The 18,896-nt window shown below is 46.9% G+C and overlaps 1 pseudogene; it reads left to right on the top strand.

The window, feature by feature from the left end:
- LOC139250592 (zinc finger protein 729-like) overlaps positions 1–18,896 on the top strand; it is a 539,046-nt pseudogene that overhangs the window by 63,061 nt on the left and 457,089 nt on the right.

Below are 18,896 nucleotides of genomic sequence, written 5' to 3'. Positions count from 1 at the left end.
GAACCTGCTGCTTCTGTTTAATTATTAACTCTGTAGTTGCAGTACACAATACGTCTACAGCAACAGAATGGAGCTACAAACATTACAAGCTTACAGACATTACACTTCTCCCTCCTTAATGAAGAAGTTATTGTAACATCATCATACATAACTTGCATTTTTATACATAATACAGGATATAGACTTATTTTTTCCATACTTACAAATTTAACTTGACTACTTGTTTTCTGTTTCGAAGAGGATACCTTCGCTCTCGAACAGAACCTTCCAAACACGGTGTTGAATCTAAACTCATTCGAGGCGCATCCTGAGGAACATTTTCCTCCACAGAATTTCCTTGATTTCCATTTGAACTCTCTCTAGCTTCAGACTGTTTGTTTTCCTGACTCGGACTCAGACTTAAATTCTGATGTTCTCTTGGATTTATTTCCAGTACATTGGATATAAGATATGCTACTGGTATATCAAAGCTATCTGATGAGTCAGAAATAATTGAATCATTCCCACCTTCAACTCCTTCCATGTCTGTCGGTAAAATATGATCAATGTGAACAAACCTAACCTGTCCATAATCAAACATCTTAACCAAATATGTGCGAGGACCACATATCTTCACTACTCTTCCTAGTAACCACATTAACCATTTATGGTGATGGTTTGTCACTCTCACATTCTGATTTAATTTCACATTTCTCTCTTTTACTCTATCTCTATCATGATTCTCTTTCTGTCTGTATTGTGTCTCTTCTACGGACTGTACCAAATTTGGTTTTAACAACGAGAATCTGGTTCATGGTTGCCATTTGAGAAACAACTCTGCTGGTGTTCGACCAGTAGTTGTGTGAGGAGTATTATGATACGTAATTAGAAAATTAGCCAATTTGTGGCCCAATGACAACTGTCATTTCTTTGGATTTGGATCTAACATTTATTTTATGAGGGCATGTTTTACAATTTGTACAGTGCGCTCTGCTGCACCATTCAAAGCAGGGTGGTACGGTGCAACCTTGGTGTGTTTCACACTATTTTTGCTTGTGAATTGTGCAAATTCTTCCGAATGAAATTGTGGTTCATTATCCAAAACAATTTCTTCTGGGAGACAAAATGAAGAAAATAAATTTTGCAAAATGTGCAATGTTTTACTTGTTGTTATTTTCCACATTAGAAACACCTCAACCCACTTCAAATGGCGATCACTCACAATGAACAATTGTTGTCCTTCTAACTCAGCAAAATCGATATGTAGCCTTTGCCACACCCAGGGAAGCCATTCCAATGCCTGTAATTGTACTGATGGTGGTTCCTTGCTTACCGATTGACATGTTGTACACTGACTCACGATGTACTCTGTATCTTTATCAAGACCTGCCCATCATAAATAACTGCATGCAAAACTCTTGGTCAAGCACTTTCCCAGGTGCTGGTCGTGGAGGTCTCCTAATAATTTGGACTTGAATTTATTTGGTATAACCACTCTTGCACCCCACATGATACAATCTTTATTGACTGATAATTAATTCCTACGAATGAAGAATGGATGAATATCTTTGTCTGTTACATGGTTTGGCCATTCATTTGCAATATAATCATACACCTTTGACATCACTGAGTTACGTTTGGTTGCTCTACCAATCTCTTCAGCTGTAACTGGCAGTTCATCAATGTATGAAAAATAAAACACTCCTTCCCTATTGGGTGTAACTTGTGATGGGGAAGGCAATCTAGACATTGCATCAGCATTACTGTAAGCAGCTGATCATCTGTATTCAATATCATATGTATATGCTGAAAAAATCAAAGCCCATCTCTGCATTCGGGCTGCAGCTAATGTTGGAACTGGGGATTTTGGATGGAGGATTGCTGTTAGGGGCTTATGGTCCGTAACAATGGTAAACTTATGACCATACAAGTATTTGTGGAACTTCTTGACCCCAAAAATTAATGCCAAAGCTTCCCTTTCGATTTGCGCATAATTATACTCACTGGCACTGAGAGTGCGTAAAGCAAACGCAATTGGTCCCTCCTCCCCACTACTTGATACATGAGAGATCACTGCCCCAACTCCATAAAGAGAGGCATCACATGCTAAGCTTAATCTCCTTAGATATGTCACAGTGAACTAACATGGTGCTCTCTACCAATTTGCTTTTACACTCTTCGAATACTGTATCGCATTCTTTTGACCACTTCCAATGGACCTGTTTTTTCCAAAGTTCATTCAGTGGATGTAATACTGTAGCCAAATTTGATAGGAAAATCCCATAATAGTTCAAAAGACCCAAGAATGAACGAAGTTCAGTGACATTTCTGGGAGCGGGTGCATTTCTAATTGCATCCAGTTTTCCCATGGTTAGATGCAAACCATCTTTATCTACTCTGTACCCTAAGTACTCCACTGAGTTTTGAAATAACTCACACTTACAAGCAGACACTCGTACTCTGTTTGAGGACTTCATTCAATATGTTCTGAATTTGCCTATTTGGCGCTGAAATTAGTCTGTCATCCAAATAACATACTACCCCTTCAATACCTTGCAAAATCTGGTTCATCACCCTTTGGAATATGGCAGGGGCAAAAGACACTCCAAACGGTATCCTGTTAAACTGATATAGGCCTAGATGAGTATTTATAGTCAAACATGACTTGGACTCCTCATCTAGTTCAAGCTGTAAGTAGGCATTCGTAAGATCCAGTTTTGAGAAAATCTGACCATCTGTCAGTGTTGTGAACAAATCTTCTATATTCGGCAATGTATTGGGTACATTACCCTCTAGAACCTGGTTTATAGTTACTTTATAATCACCACACAACCTTACCTTACCATCGGACTTAGGTACAACAACAATGGTGTAGCCCAATTACATTGTTGTATTTTATAAATAATGTGCTAAATCTCTAGTCTTTTGAATTCTTGCTCAACTTTCTCCTTGAGTGCATATGTTACGGAATGTGGCTTGTAGTAAACCGATCTAGCGTCCTTCTGTACCCTGACACTCACCGTGAAGCCTTGGATCAGACATCCCATTTTGCAGAACACCTTCAGATACTTCTTGATAACATCATCCGTTGATGTAAATCTCGCTTCCACATGGAAAATCTCACTCCAATCCAGCTTCAGTGATCTCAACCAATTTCTTCCGAGTAAGGCAGGCTTGTCTCCTTTAATTACTATTAGAGGCAAGTTCTGAATTGATCCTTATATTTCACCAGTACGGTGATACGACCTACCACAAGAATTTTCTCTCCCGAGTAGTCTCACAGCTCTATCTTGGCTTTCTCCAATGGGAAATCACGCAATTTGTCTAGGTATAGCAACTCCGGTACTACACTCACGGATGCATCCATGTCGATTTCCATTGGTATCTTGAATTCCGCAACATCTATGTGGATTTTGATAATTTCCGAATCGCTGTCCATTAACCTCCTGCTCCTGATGACATTTAACTCTAACATCTCCACGTCCTGTTGTTCTTCCATGCTATGTAGTCTCTGGGGATTTCTACTCATAGCTTTGAACGCTGGACTCATAGCTTTGAAAGCTGGTTTACCCTTCAGTCGGCATGCCTTCGCAAGATGCTCAGTCTTTCTGCAGAAGAAACACTCTACCTTCACATATGGACAACTTTAAGCAATGTCTTGTCCCAGGCACCTGTAGCATGACTTTGGTGCTCTGTTAGAATTTCCAGTTTCTTAGACTTTGGGCCCCCACCGCCTTTTAATTTGAATCTGCAGGCGATTCACCTCGGTTGACTGATGTCCGTACTTATTATATGAAATTTTCAGGAATATTGATCAGCCATGCCTATTGACCTTGCTGTTTGACAAACAATCTCAAAAGTCAAGTCATCCGTCGTCAATAACTTTCTTCTGATGGCATCATTTTTCACCCCACAAACAAAACGTTCCCTCAATGCTCGGTTTTGAAAGTTTCCGATATTATAGTGAATAGATAGCTTTGTTAATGCTACAATGTAATCACTGATACATTCATCAGTCTTTTGATTTCATATACCAAAACGATAGCTTTCAGCAATTTCTAATGGTTTGGGGTTATAGTGCTGCTCCAGCTTTGTTAAAATCTCTTTAAGCGTTGTTTCCTTTGGCTTGTCAGGCACAAGCAGATTATCAGCGTTTCATACAATGCTGGAGCTGCTTCCGTTCCAACACCGCCCGGTTCTGATCTGCATTCCCTGGAACTTCGATTATGTTATTTGCAGTGAAATACATTTCTAGCTGATCCACATACGCCTTAAACCTTTCCTGGTTGTGTTTATATTCACTTAAGTGTCCCATTACTGCTACGGGTGCTGCCATTTTAAACTCTGCAGTGCAGACAGTGCTTGTTTTTTACCTCGGATTTTGTAGCTTTTTCCAAAGACAGAGAAGCTTCCAAAGTCTCTCTGTTGGCTGGCTGAATCCTTTACCAACAAAATTTCAGCTTTAAATTATCCAAAAAATCCCATCTTGCCGCCAAATGTGATATATTCACAGAGCACAAGCACACACACCTTTCTAATATGGCAGGCAGCTCTCGGAAGTCTCCGGAACCTGCTGCTTCTGTTTAATTATTAACTCTGTAATTGCAGTACACAATACATCCACACCCACAGTGTGGAGCTACAAACATTACAAGCTTACAGGCATACAAATTTCAATTAATTTTAATTTTGGGAGGTTTTATTGTACATTAATGTTTTGTGTTTCTGTGTTTTTAGGGGTATTCCCATTGATAGTAATGGGAGCTTGTACAAATAGAACCCACCATTACTATCAATGAGAATACTCTATTATCATTGGTGGTCCAGGCACATGTGATCCCAGGTTGCCCGTACACTCAGGGGATGCATGGGCCTCTGCTCTGGGCTGCGCATCTAGGGCTCGGGTCGGAAGTGTTCATTCCTCCAGGACCACCAGGTACTTTCATTAAAAAAAATTTGGTTGGAAGTATCCGCCCACGGGAAGCCCCTTACCACAATTTCTGGCCTATTATTTTTTGCATCTACACTGAAGTGATTGATCTCTACTGAGATACTGCTCCCCACAGCAAGTTGAAATTTGTCCACGGCTGGGGACATGTCCTGTCATTATAAAACACTATGCTAATATAATTTTCATTCTTTAATCAATTCAAAATTTTAACTTATTTTTGGCCACTGAAAGGAAGAAAGACATGCATTTATATAGCACCTTTCATGACTACATGATGTCTCAATGCACATTGCAGCCAATGAAATACTTTTGGAGTGTAGCCACTATTGTAATGTGGCAATTGCGACAGCCAACTCCCCAAACAGCAATGATCAGATAATCTGTTTTTGTTCTGTTGATTGAAGGATAAATATTGGGTGTGACACCAGGTATAACTCCCCTGCTCTTTGAACTAGTGCCATGGATCTTTTATGTCCAATTAAGAGGGCAGAGAGGTTTATGTACTCAAGTTCCTGGAGTGGGATTTGAACCCACAACTTTCTGAATTAGATGCAAGTGTGCTACCCACGGAGCCACAGCACTTTACTATTTGTTTGTTATGTTCCAGATTTGTTAACTGTGCCAGAAAGGAGGAGGAACAGAACCTTGTAGCCTTTCAACACTGCGGCAAAATTTATTACCGAACCTGCAAGCCTGTTCCTCCTCGGTGTGAGCTGCTGGTCTGGTACGGTGATGAATATGCCAAGGAACCCGGTATCAAAAGGACCACAATGTGCATGGGAAAACAAGAACCAAAATGTAAGGATTCTGACCAAAATCCAAACTGTAGCCAAGGTATCATTTTTTTTGTTACAATCTCAAAGGTGATTGATAAAGTGCCACATAATAGACTTGTTAGCAAAATTGAAGCCCATGGGATCAAATGGGCAGTGGTAGCGTGGATCCGAAGATGGCTAAGAGACAGAAAGCAGAGAGTAGTGCTGAATGGTTGTTTATCAGACTGGAGGGAAGTATACAGTATTATCCCCAGGAGTCAGTATTAGGACCCCTGCTCTTTCTGATGTATATTAACAATCTGGACTTGGGTATTGGGGGCATAATTTCAAAGTTTGCAGATGGCACAAGTTTGGAAATGCAGTAAACAGTGAAGAGGATAGTCGAAGTGTTTAGGAAGACATAGATATACTGGTGAAATAGGGAGACACAGGGCAAATGAAATTTAATGCAGAGCAGTGTGAAGATATGCATTTTGGAGGGAACATGAGCAGAGACAATATAAATTAAATGATAAAATTGTAAAGTGGGTGCAGGAACAAAGACCTGGGGATTCACACACACAAATCTTTGAAGGTGACAGGACATTAAGGCTATTAAAAAATGATGTAAGACCCTAGGTTTTATCAATAGAGGCACATGCAAGGAGATTATGGTAATCCTGTAAAAAACACTGTTTAGACCACAGCTAGGGTATTGTGTCCAAATCTGCGCATCTCACTTTGGAAGGAATGTCAGCATCTTGGAGAGGTTGCAAAGGAGATTTACCAGAATCATACCTGGGATGGGAACCGTCGGCTATCTCAGAGCAAAGGATCTTCTGGGGAAGAGTGATCATAATATAATAGAATTTCGCCTTGGGTTCGAGAGTGAAATACTTAAATCTCAACCAGATGCTTTGGGGAAGAAATTGCCCCTCACCTGAAAGGGAGCACATGCACCCCCTTTTCGATGGGTTTTACCGCAGCTGCGGTTCAGGTTGACTCTTTCGGTAAATTCCGCTTTTTTAAAAATTTTGTTTTGATCCGGAAGTCAGGCATAATGGGAGGGCGGTAACTACACCTGAGGGGAAAAATGTGGCGGTGACAGCAGCTGAGGTGCAGAAATTGGGTGTGGTGCCGATTCACTGCCACGATGGCATCATCATGGCACTGCGTCACCACAGCTCTCCCCTTCACTTAAAGGGGACACCCTCTGCTATATTTAAACTTGGGCCCATTGGGCTACCAGGGAGGGTTTTGGCTGGGTCAGCCGCCTGGTGCTCTGTGGCAGCCTGGCCGAACCTGGTGGCGTAATTGGCGGGCTGCCATGCCAGTCGGCCGACAAAAAAAACATGGTGGCAGCGGCAGTGAGCCGTCTCCTTTAAGGGAAGCCACACGGCTGCTGCAAATGGCCACAGCCTCAATGGACACCGCTGGGCAGGCCGAAGATTTTCCCAGGGGAATGTCATGGACGTGGGGTTCGATCACCAGTGCGCACGGTGATGACGTGCTTAACACCAATCGGCAGCAGAGGAGCGGTAAGGGGGTGCGATTGGGACACCGACGGGAAAACTCGGGAGGGCAATTGGGACTTATTCCACCAAAAGTCGGCGGCCACTCCACGCTTCTGCATGGCCTCCGATTTATGGTGGTAACAAGCCTGAAGGAAAGGGGCAATTTTGACTCCTTTATAAGGGGCAAGTTGGCTCAGCTCGATTGGGAAATTAGATTACAAGGTACGATGGTAGATAAGGAGTAGCAAACATTTAAAGAAATATTCCAAAATGCTCAACAAATATACATCCATTGGTAATTTAAAAACTCCTTTTGAAATGTGACCCATCTGTGGTTAACTATTGAAGTTAAGGATAGTACTAGATTAAAAGAGGAGGTTTATAATGTTGTGAAGAATAGTGCTAAGCCTAAGGATTGGGAGAGCTTTAGAAATCAGCAAAGGATGACCAAAAAATTGATAACTGCCCTGTTCTTCCAAGAAATCGTGCCCCAGGATCTTTGGGCTAAAAATTCATCAACCTTGCGCAAGGTTTTTTGGCGATATTTCGCCATTTTTGGCGGAAAACAGTGTGGCAGAAAATTCGGTGAAGTCTTGCGGCGACGGTAGCTTGCAAGCACAGTGGGGTCAAGGGCTGTTTTTTTGAGGAAGGCGGCAGATTTGAAGGAGAGAGGGACAGTACCTGAGGAGAGAGAACCATTAACAATGTCGGCTAACATGGAAGCCAGAAAAGCAAGTTGGATAGTCAGCAGTTTAGTGGGAATAGGGTCAAGGGAGCAGGAAATGGGTCTCATGGACGAGATGAGCGTGGAGAGGTCAGGAGGGTAGATCAGAGAGAAACTGGAGAGAGATGTGAGTTCAGGGCTCGGGTAGGGAGGAACCTCAGAGGAGTTTTGTCCCGGTGGGCCAGGGGAAGGAAGGGAACTGACACATGCAGCTAATCGGATGGTCTAAATCATTGCGACAAAGAAGTCCATGGGCTCCTCACACTTGTTATTAGAGGTGAGTGTGGTGGAGACAGGGGAGAGGGGTTTAAGAAGATGTTTAGCAGCAGAGAGTAATCGAAAAGTTAAGGATCCTATGGCACAACTTGTGGCATAACTAAAACCACCTTTCTCCACCTCCAGAACATTGATGGTCTCCGCCCCTGCCTCAGCTCATCTGCTGCTAAAACCCTCATCCATACCGTTGTTACCTCTAGACTTGACTACTCCAGCGCACTCCTCGCTGGACTCACACATTCTACCCTACGTAAACTTGAGCTCATCCAAAACCCGCAGCCCGTGTCCTAACTCGCACCAAGTCCCACTCACCCATTACCCTTGTGCTCGCCGACCTATTTTGGCTTCCGGTTAAGCAATGCCTCGATTTGAAAAGCCTCATCCTTGTTTACAAATGGACGCGTTTATTTGTACTGTAAAAATGGTCACCCTTGTCTCTGATTGGTCCCCTTGGAGGATAAGCCTCACCCTGAAGTTTCTCTGGAATGTGTAACTGGGACTGCCCAGCCCAAGTTCTCACTGATTTCACAAATTGTAACTCAATCCACTTTGACTTCCAGAAGCCACAGAGGTTAGATCTCCCCAGAAGCCACCAAGTGTCAGCTGAACTCCCTTACCCCAACATAAGTGCTGGCTCCCCCAGCCAAAGTCACTTACCCCCAGTGCAAGTGCTGCCTCCCCTCCCCCCACCTTAGATGGGGTATTGTGTGTGGATTGTTAACAGGTTTATTGGGTATGAAGTGAATAGTGACAGTGTCGTAACTTCTGGATTGGAAGGTCCTCTCTCCCCTCCGATCCCACCGTGTCTCTTTCTTCCCCCACCTCCCCTCCCCTTCAGGCTCTCTCTCTCCCTCCCCCCCAGACCCTCTCTCTCTCCTCTCCCTCCCCCAAGGCTTTCCCTATCTCCCCTCCAGGTTCTCTGTCTCTCCCCCAGGCTCCGTCTCTCTCCCCCCCGCCCCCAGGCTCTCTCTCTCTCTCTTTCTCTCTGCCACCCCACAACGTCCCTCCCCGCCCAGGCTCTTTCTCTCTCTCATTCTCTCTCTCTCTCCCCGCCCCCCCCCCCCCCCAGCTCTCTCTCTCTCTCTCTCTCTCTCCCCACCCCACCGAGTCTCTCTCTCTCTCTCTCTCTCTCTCTCTCTCTCTCTCCGCGCCCTTCCCCCGCCCCCCCAGGCTCTCTCTCTCCCCCCCAGTCTTTCCCCCACTACTCTCACAGGCTCTCTCCCCCCCCCCCTCCCCTCTCCTCCCGCCCCAGCCCAGGCTCTCTCTCCCCCCATCCCCCCAGGCTCACTCTCTCTCCCTATCCTCCCCCCCCACCCCGCCAGGCTCTCTCTCTCTCCCCACCCCCCCAGGCTCACTCTCTCTCCCTATCCCCCCCCCACCCCGCCAGGCGCTCTCTCTCTCCCCACCCCCCCAGGCTCACTCTCTCTCCCTATCCCCCCCCACCCCGCCAGGCTCTCTCTCTCTCCCCACCCCCCCCAGGCTCGCTCTCTCTCCCCACCCACCCACCCCCCAGGCTCTCTCTCTCTCTCCCCCCCCACCAGGCTCTCTCTCCCCCGCCTCCCCCCCACCCCCAACCCCTGGCTCTTTCTCTCTCTCTCTCCCCCAGTCGCTCAGAGCCCCACGGAGGATCAGAGCCCGGTCAGTGGTCGCTCGGGGAATGTGGTCAGACTGATTGCAGGGTCCTACTTCCGGTTCGGGGCCGCACGTGCAGTCTTGGCACTTCCAGTTTGGGCGTGAGGCATCAGAGGCAGAGTCTTGACAGCACGCATGCAGAAGGACAGAAAAAGTACAGTGCAAATAGTCAATCCCTTAACAATTCCCTCCATGGCCTCGCCCCTCCCTATCTCTTTAATCTCCTTCAGTCTCACAACCCCCCAAGATGCCTGCACTCCTCAAATTCTGTCCCATTGATCATCCCTGGTTATAACTGGTCAACCATTGGTTTCCTGTACCTGGGCCCCAAGCTCTGGAACTCCTTCCCCTGCCCAAACCTCTCAGCCTCTCTTTCCTCCTTGAAGACGCTCCTTAAAATCTATTTCTTTCACCAAGCTTTTTGTCATCTGCCATAATTTCTTCTTATGTGGCTCGGTGTTAAATTTGTTTGTTTTATCTTAACTTATCCTGTGAAGCACCTTGGGATGTTTTATTATGTTAAAGCCGCTATATAGATACAAGTTGTTGTTGTTGCCCACCTGACAGAACAGACAGGGCCTCGGCTTAATGTCTCATCCAATAGACAGCACCTCCGACAGTGCAGCACTCACGCAACCTTCTGACTCAGGCGAGTGTGCTACCCACTGAGCCACAGTTGACACTGAGGAGAGACTGAGTAGATTGGGTCTGTACTCTCAGGAGTTTAGAAGAATGAGAGGTGATCTTGTTGAAACATTTCAGATTCTGAGGGGGAGTGACAGGGTAGATGCTGAGAGGCAGTTTCTCCTGGTTGGAGAGTCGAAAATTAGGGGGCACAGTCTCAGGATAAGCAGGCGACCATTTAAGACTGAGATGAGGAGGAATGTCTTCAGAGGGTTGTGAATCTTTAGAATTCTCTACCCCAAAGGTGAGTCATTGAGTATATTCAAGGCTGAGATAGATGTTTTAATCCAGGGGTTTCAAGGGATGTGGAGATCGGGCAGGAAAGTGGAGTCCAGATCGAAGATCAGCCATGATGTTATTGAATGGAGCAGGCTGGAGGAGCCGAATGGCCGACACCTGATCCTAATTCTTATGTTCTTATGTTATGTGTAGAGACGAAAGAAGCTGAGGTATTTCTCCTTATAGCAGAGAAGGTTAAGGGGAGCATTATTAGAGATGTTCAAAAATGTGTGGGTTTTAATAAGACTAGATAGAGAGAAATTGCTTCCACTGGCAGGTGTGTCAATAACCAGAGGACACAGGGAATAGACAAAAAAGGTCATGGGAGATGAGGAACAATCTTTTTGAGTTGTTAGGATCTGTAACGGACTGCCTAACAGAGTGGTGGAAGTAGCTTCAATAGTCACTTTCAGAAGTGAATTGGATATATACTTGAAAAGGAAAACATTGCAGGACTATGGGGAAGAGTAGGGGAGTGGGACTGATTGGATAGCTCTGCAAAGAGCCAGCACAGACATGATGGTCCAAATGGCCCCCTACTGTGCTGTGTGATTCTATGATCATTGACTGACTGTGACTTTTATTTTGTAATAGGGGATAGAGAGCAATGAAAGATTCAGGTATAACTAAGTTTGTACAGGCTTTACCGGCTCCCAGTATCCCGACCTGGACAGTAGTTGAGGCGGTATCATTGCCCTTAGTACTCTTGGACTGGGAAGGGGTGAATTCAGCAAGTGATCCCTCTCCTGATCCCTCTACAGTGACTCTTTGGTGTGAATTATCCTCAGTCACTAGCACTGTTGTCTCTGAGACAAAGGATGATCCCACACAATAGGCACTGAGGTCAGGAACTGCTCCCTTAAATATCATCCGGCTACTTTTCAGCTTAAGAAACAATTGCATCATATCGGCCTTTTGATGTGCTCGGGATGTCCCAAAGTTCTTTAGAGGCAATGACTTACTTTTAGAAGTGCAATCACTGTTGTTATGTGGCTAATGCAGCAGCAGTTTGCACACAGCAAGATCCCACAAACAGCAATGAGATAAATGGTCTGGTGATGGGATTGTTCTTGTCCAACTTAACAGGCAGACAAGAAAGACTTGCATTTATATAGTGCCTTTCACGACCAGCGGACATCTCAAAGCACTTTTCAGCCAATGAAGTACTTTTGGAGTGTAGTCACTGCTGTAATGTGGCAGCCAACTTGTGTACAGCAAGCTCCCACAAACAGCAATGTGATAATGACCAGATAATCTGTTTTTGTTATGTGATTGAGGGATAAATATTGGCCAGGACACAAGGACAAAGTTCAGCACGGTTTGAAAGATGACACCTCTGACAGTGCAGCACGCCCTCAGTACAGCAAATGTTGCAAATGTCTGAAACTTCTGTCCCTGTTGTTTCAGGCACCAGCTGTTTATGATTCTGCCATCCCCATTTGCAACATTTAATCATTCCTGCCTTCCACCCGATCACAGACCGTCCCTTTTGTTCATTCCTCCCCTCCCCCCTTTCCCTGCCTCTGCACCTGCTTCAAACCTGTTACATCTCTGACATTTCCAGTTCTGACAAAGGGTCTCAGACCTGAAACGTTAACTGTTTCTCTCAGCACAGATGCTGCCTGGCCTGCTGAGTGTTTCCAGCATTTTCTGTTTGTGTCCCCTCTCTCATTCTCCCTTCCACACCTTGGTCCCGTCATTCCCCCATTCTCTAACCTTGCTTGACTTGAGACTGCCCAATGCCAGGGAAAATAGACTACTTATTATATAGTTAGTATCCATTTTACGAGTTTTATACATATAAATATTTTTTGAATATTGATATTATTAGAAAATTTAGTTGGAGTCGCTCAAGCTGAATAATTGAGCATTTATAAAGATACAATGAGCATCATTGCACTGTTGGGGTCACTGGCAACTCCCAGCCAGCTCCCCTGCTCTTTTATTCAACACTTGCTGTTTAATTTTCTTTCCCCTGTTTTAACAAAGCTGATTTTCACACTGGTTTATAACAATACTGAAAAGATTATTGATGTACACCTTGTTCCTTGGAGGATTTCACAGACTGAATACATGAACCATGAAACATTAGACAGTAATCTTTAAATGGACATGCCCTATTGATGATCCTCCACCACTTCTTCCACAGGAGGTGGCTCTAAATTCACAAAATTAACATCTTAAGAGCCCTGCTTTAATACTGAAATAATCATCATTTGTACTTCCAAAAGAAACTTCGAGATGTTTCAATACACTGACAATTTCTCTTTCTTCCTTCTCCAGCAGGACAACAAGTGCACCGAGATGAGTGCCATCCTTGCCCTCATTGCAATGTTGCTTTTACTTCTGCACATTTTCTCCAGAAGCACATCAGAAGACATCCTGAATCGGGTGGGCAGATTTCAGCCGGACAATCTTCTCCACCGAGTATAAAATATCTTTTGCAATGGGAAAGTGGGCAGCGATCGTTTACACAATCTGTCCAAAGCAGAGAATATAAAAAAATCAGGAGATCTTCACCTACACCAGCGGATCCACACAGGAGAGGCCGTATAAATGTACGGAGTGTGGAAAGAGTTTCACAGTGTCAGGGTACCTCCATAAACACCAGCGGATCCACACAGGAGAGAGACAGTATAAATGTACTGAATGAGGAAAGAGTTTCACACGGGCAGGGCACCTCCATAGACACCAGCGGATCCACACAGGAGAGAGGCCATATAAATGTACGGAATGTGGAAAGAGTTTCAGTGTCAGGGCGCCTCCATAGACACCAGCGGATCCACACCGGAGAGAGGCCGTTTAAATGTAGAGAACAGTAACTAATTTATAATTTTACTGAGTTTGAATTTTTTTTCTATTTGAATGGCCTTCAATAATCACTTGTTACCTCAAACATTGCTCATATTTATACTTCTTACCTTTCACTCTTTATGATAATATTTGTGTGGATTAAGAATGAATATAAGGGTACATTCCATGATTGCTCACTGCCAGTGAGGGTTGGGGATTTGGGGCGATGGTGTTGTAGTCTAATGTTTGATCCTCTCGCTCTAAAATTGTATCTTCTACTGGGATTTCAAGATGTTCCTCTGATATAAACTGCAGCAACTGCAGAATGTGTTTAATCTCCGAGAGTCTTTGTCCCACTGAGCTGTCACAGCCCCTTTATTCTGATGGTGACAGATCGCTGGGATCGACGCTGTCTTTCTGCAGTCTGGTTAGATCTGTGTTGGTAAAGTTGTCCATCACAATATATACTGTGGGCGAAATTCATGCCCATCTGAAACGGGTCGCTCCTCCCGTTTTTGTTGTCCAATGGATGCGGTGGCCCTTCTTGCGAATTTCAGCTCTTTGTTGTTTTTTTCGAGCGGGGCAGAAGTCGGTCATAATGGGGTTGGAAGTGGGGGCGGGAACGGAGTCTCCGTTACTGTCAGTCATCAGCATCGGGCTGGTGACATCATCTCGCTGTGCGTCACATCTCTCTCCTTCAGTTAAAGGGGAGGGCCGCTGCGAGCTCGGCATCTTTTTACGTTGGGTCCACTGTGCCCACCAGGGAGGGTTTCGGCCTGGTCAGTGGCCTGGTACCCAAGAGCGGGTGCAAGGCTGCCTGCTGGCGGGCTGGCCGAACCCGGGGGTACAATTTTCGGACCGATCTAGCAGTCGGCCGGGGAAAAAAATAAGATGGCGGCCGTGGCAGTGCGCCCTCCCCTTTAATGGTGGCCGCGCCGCAATTTGAAACACAGTGCACTGACAGAAAAAGCTGTCGAGGGCACTGACCGGGGGCCGGAAGACTTTCTCACCTGAATTTTGCATCTGGAGCTTGTCAGCCTTTGTCGGGCCCTGAGTCTGTTCAATGGTTGTGCCCCAGGTCTGTTATTTGTGGCTTTTGTGTGAGGTGATGGGCTAAAAGTAATCCTGCCAGCTCCTGTCTCCTCAGGATATTTTGTTACTTTTCTTGTCATAAATAAATTATTGACCCAATGACCAAACTCTGAAACACAATTTATGAACTGAATGTCCCTCATACGGTTGACAATCCGCCCGCGCAGCCGCACACCACCTTCCCCCTCCTGCAGCCTCCCGCTTTCTGCCCGTTGCCCGGCGACGCCGCCTCTATTTATAGCGCCCACCTCCCCCCCGGGGCGGGGCATTGGAAGGGCGACACGTGCCTTGTTTCAAAGGGCTCGCGCTCTGCCTCCCTGGGAGGCAACATGACAGGAGAAGTGCTCTCAGACGGCACAACCACGGCCCCATTTGCCATCTCAAATGGAGCGAAACAAGGGTGTGTACTCGCTCAAGTTCTGTTCAACCTATTCTTTACCTGCTACTTGAACTATGCCATAAAAGACTTGGGGCCCAAGTTTCGGGCCGCGCCTAGAACGGCGCAGCACCGACCTGGACGCCTGTTTTTCGCGTCACAAAATGTGCCTAAAAAAACCTTACTGATTCTCCGACTCCCTGCTGGGCCTCTGGAGCCGGCCGCAGTGCAGCACGAGCTGTAGGGGGCGGAGCTCGGTCCCTGCGCTGAAAACCTTGCCGGGACCTCTGCACATGCGCACTACAGTGGGCGCGCATGTGCAGTAGCTCCAGGTGCCCAAAACTGTGTGGGAGGGGCCTGAAGCACACAGCCCCTAGCCCTGGCCAAATGGCCTCACTGGGGCTGCGTGCATAAGGCTGCCTACCACGCCCAGCTCCTGCTTCCTCCCGACCCGACTCGACTCCCGCTTCCCCCCCTGCCCCCGGACTGGACCCGACCCCGACACTGTCCCGACTCCCGCTTCCCCACCCCCCCCACCACCTCCGGACCGGACCCGGCCCGACCCGACCCCCCGGACTGGACCCGACCCGCGCTCCCACCCCCCGACCCGAACCGAATCGATCTCCCTCCCACCACCCCCCCGAACTGACCCGCGTTCTCTCCCTCCTCCCTCCCCCGACCCGACCCGTGTTCCCGACTGCCCCTCACCCCCCCCCCGGATCGGACCCGACCCGACCTCCCTCTGCCCCCCCGACCTGACCCACGCTCCCGACCCCGACCCGCGCTCCCCCCGACCCGACCCACGCTCCCGACCCCGGACCCCGCACCCGACCCCGGACCCCGCACCCGACCCGACCCAACGCCACCTACCTTTAAATCTGGTGCTGGGGACGGGCCCTGCCGGGCCCAGCCCGTTCAGCCTCCCTCCCCCTTCTCCTTGCCCCCCCTTCTCCTTTCCCTTCCTTCTCCTTTCCCCCCCTTCTCCTTTCCCTTCCTTCTCCTTTCCCCCCCTTCTCCTTTCCCCCCTTCTCCTTTCCCCCCTTCTCCTTTCCCCCCTTCTCCTTTCCCCCCTTCTCCTTTCCCCCCCTTCTCCTCTTCCCCCTTCTCCTTTCCCCCCATTCTCCTCTTCCCCCTTCTCCTTTCCCCCTCTTCTCCTCTTCCCCCCTTCCCCTTCTCCTCCTCCCCCCTTCCACTTCTCCTCCTCCCCCCCTTCCACTTCTCCTCCTCCCCCCTTCCTCTTCTCCTCCCCCCTCCCCCTTCTCTCCCCTTCCCCCCTTCTGCCCCATCCCTCCCCCTCTGCCTCCCTTCCCCTTTGCCTCCCTCCCCTTGCCCCCCCTCTCCCTCTCCCTCTACCCCCCTCCTCCCCTCACTGTCAGAAACACAGACACTGACAGACAGAGAGATAGAGACACTGACAGAGACACACTGGCGGGGGGGGCCGTCCCAGCACACTGTTGGAGGGCTCCGGTGCTGCAGTCGGTAAATAGAAAATGTTTTATTTATTGATTTAAAAAAAATTATTTCTTATTAATTTTTTTGGATTGATTTATTGGTTGATTTATTGATGTTTTTATCATTTATTATTGATGATGGCTCTTTATTTGTAAAACTGAAGTGTTTAATGTTTGTAAACTTCCCTTTAAACCCCCCCCTCCCCCCATTCCCTACGCCTGATTTGTAACCTACGCCTTATTTTCTAAAGTGTAGACAAGGTTTTTTCGAGCGTACAAAAATCTTCACTTACTCCATTCCAAGTTAGTTTGGAGTAAGTTTTCACTGCCGAAACTTTGAAAACAGGCGTAAGTGGCCGGACACGCCCCCTTTTGAAAAAAAAATTCTGTTCCAAAGTGAAACTGTTCGAACTGACTAGAACTGGAGCAAACTAAATGCCGAGAATTTGAATTTCTAAGATACTCCGTTCTACACCAGTTGCTCCAAAAAATCAGGAGCAACTGAGGCCGAAACTTGGGCCCTTGGAGTTTGGGGTCTACCTGAAATATCGATTAGATGGTTCATTGTTCGTCCACCGCCGCCTTGCTGCAAAGACCAAAGTACGGAAACAACTCATCCTAGAGGCACTCTTTGCTGACGACTGCGCCCTTATGGCACACAAGGAGAGTGACCTACAATTCATACTCAGCAAATTTGCTGAGGCAACAGAATTGTTTGGCCTAACCATCAGCCTTAGTAAAACCGAGGTTCTCTATCAGCCTGCCCCTGGGCACCACAGCACCTGCTCCCACAGTCTTCATCGGCAGTATACAACTAAAGTCAGTGGACAGGTTCAAGTACCTTGGCAGCACCATGTCAAGTGATGGGTCCTTGGACAAGGAGATTGATGCAAGGATCTGTAAAGCCGGCCAGGCACTTGGTCGCTTGCGCACTAAAGTGTTGAGTCACCACCACATCCGACTGTCAACTAAACTGTTGGTGTATAGAGCAGTCGTTCTCTCATCTCTCCTTTATGGATGTGAGACCTGGACACCCTACAGGCGTCACATCAAAAAGTTGGAAGCTTTCCATATGCGCAGTCTCAGATCTATATTCCACATAGGCTGGCAAGATCGGGTTTCAAACTTTGAGGTTCTGGAGAGAGCACAATCAACTAGCATCGAGGTGATGATCATGCGAGCCCAGTTCCGGTGGGCTGGACATGTCATCCGCATGGATGAGTCAAGGATCCCTCGTCAGCTTCTTCACGGCGAGCTCTGAGAAGGTCAAAGACACCAGGGGCGCCCCCGCAAGCGCGACAAAGATTGCATTAAGGCTAACCTCCAGTACTGTGGCATCCGAACAAAGGATCTCGAGAATACAGCAGCTAATAAAATCCAGTGGCGAATCCTCACAAGGACTGCCTGCCAGACCTTCGAAGAAAGCCGATGTCAACGCCTGCGGGACACTAGAGATAGACGACATCAGGTGGCAGTACTGTCAGCATCAGGCACATCGAACTTCCCTTGTCCGACATGCAAGAGACTATGTGCATCCAGAATTGGTCGATACAGCCACTTGAAGACATATGTCATTGATGATTAGCACATCAATGTCTATGTTGGATACGACAGACTACCAAGAAGAAGAAGCTTGATGAATGCTCTTTTGCTGTGTTCCTTGAAGTTAGCAAACTGATCTCGACTATGATGTTGGGGTGAGTGTGGATAGTGTCACACTGAGGGGGAGGGATCGGAGGCATTCACTATGAGTGTCCTGGAACAACTGGCTCAAAAACAGCAGTGCCAGAAAACCTGCTGTAAGTTGTTTGACTACAATTAGCTGGGAAATGTTGCATGTGAGAGAAAGAAGGTGAGGATGAATCATTTAGAAATGGGGTGGTGTGTGGGAGCATTTTAGCCATTTTGTTTTACCTTCTCAGACACCCTCTGGAGCATGGTAGCGCCAACACTGATTGTCGAAGGTCTTGAGACAACTTCCCTTCAAGACCATTCAACATCACGTTGCTATGATATTGATGGCCCCCAATAAAGGCTGGCTGTGCCGGCCCATTCAAGTGGTGTGGAGGGTATTCTTTTAAAGATTGGGTGATCTGACAGCGGAGCTAATCTTACATTTGTAGAGCCCTAGTTTGTAAAGATTACAGATTTAATGCCAAGATGTATCAGAAATGTCACTTATTTTGTCAGCAGATTCTTGAGAAGCTTAAAGACATTGCCGTTTATCTTTCCAAAGATGATTGGGCAGAGCTCAGTGAGTGAGTAGACATCCGATATAAGAATGGTATGGAGAAAAAGCAGGAAAGGGGTACGGAGGTGAATGATCAGCCATGATCTTATTGAATGATGGTGTAGTCTCGAAGGGCTGAATGGCATAATCCTGCACCTAT

Source organism: Pristiophorus japonicus, unplaced genomic scaffold, assembly GCF_044704955.1.
Source record: "Pristiophorus japonicus isolate sPriJap1 unplaced genomic scaffold, sPriJap1.hap1 HAP1_SCAFFOLD_396, whole genome shotgun sequence".
Lineage (NCBI taxonomy): Eukaryota > Metazoa > Chordata > Chondrichthyes > Pristiophoridae > Pristiophorus > Pristiophorus japonicus.
The sequence above is the reverse complement of the archived record's forward strand: the minus strand, read 5'-3'. Positions and strand labels throughout refer to the sequence as shown.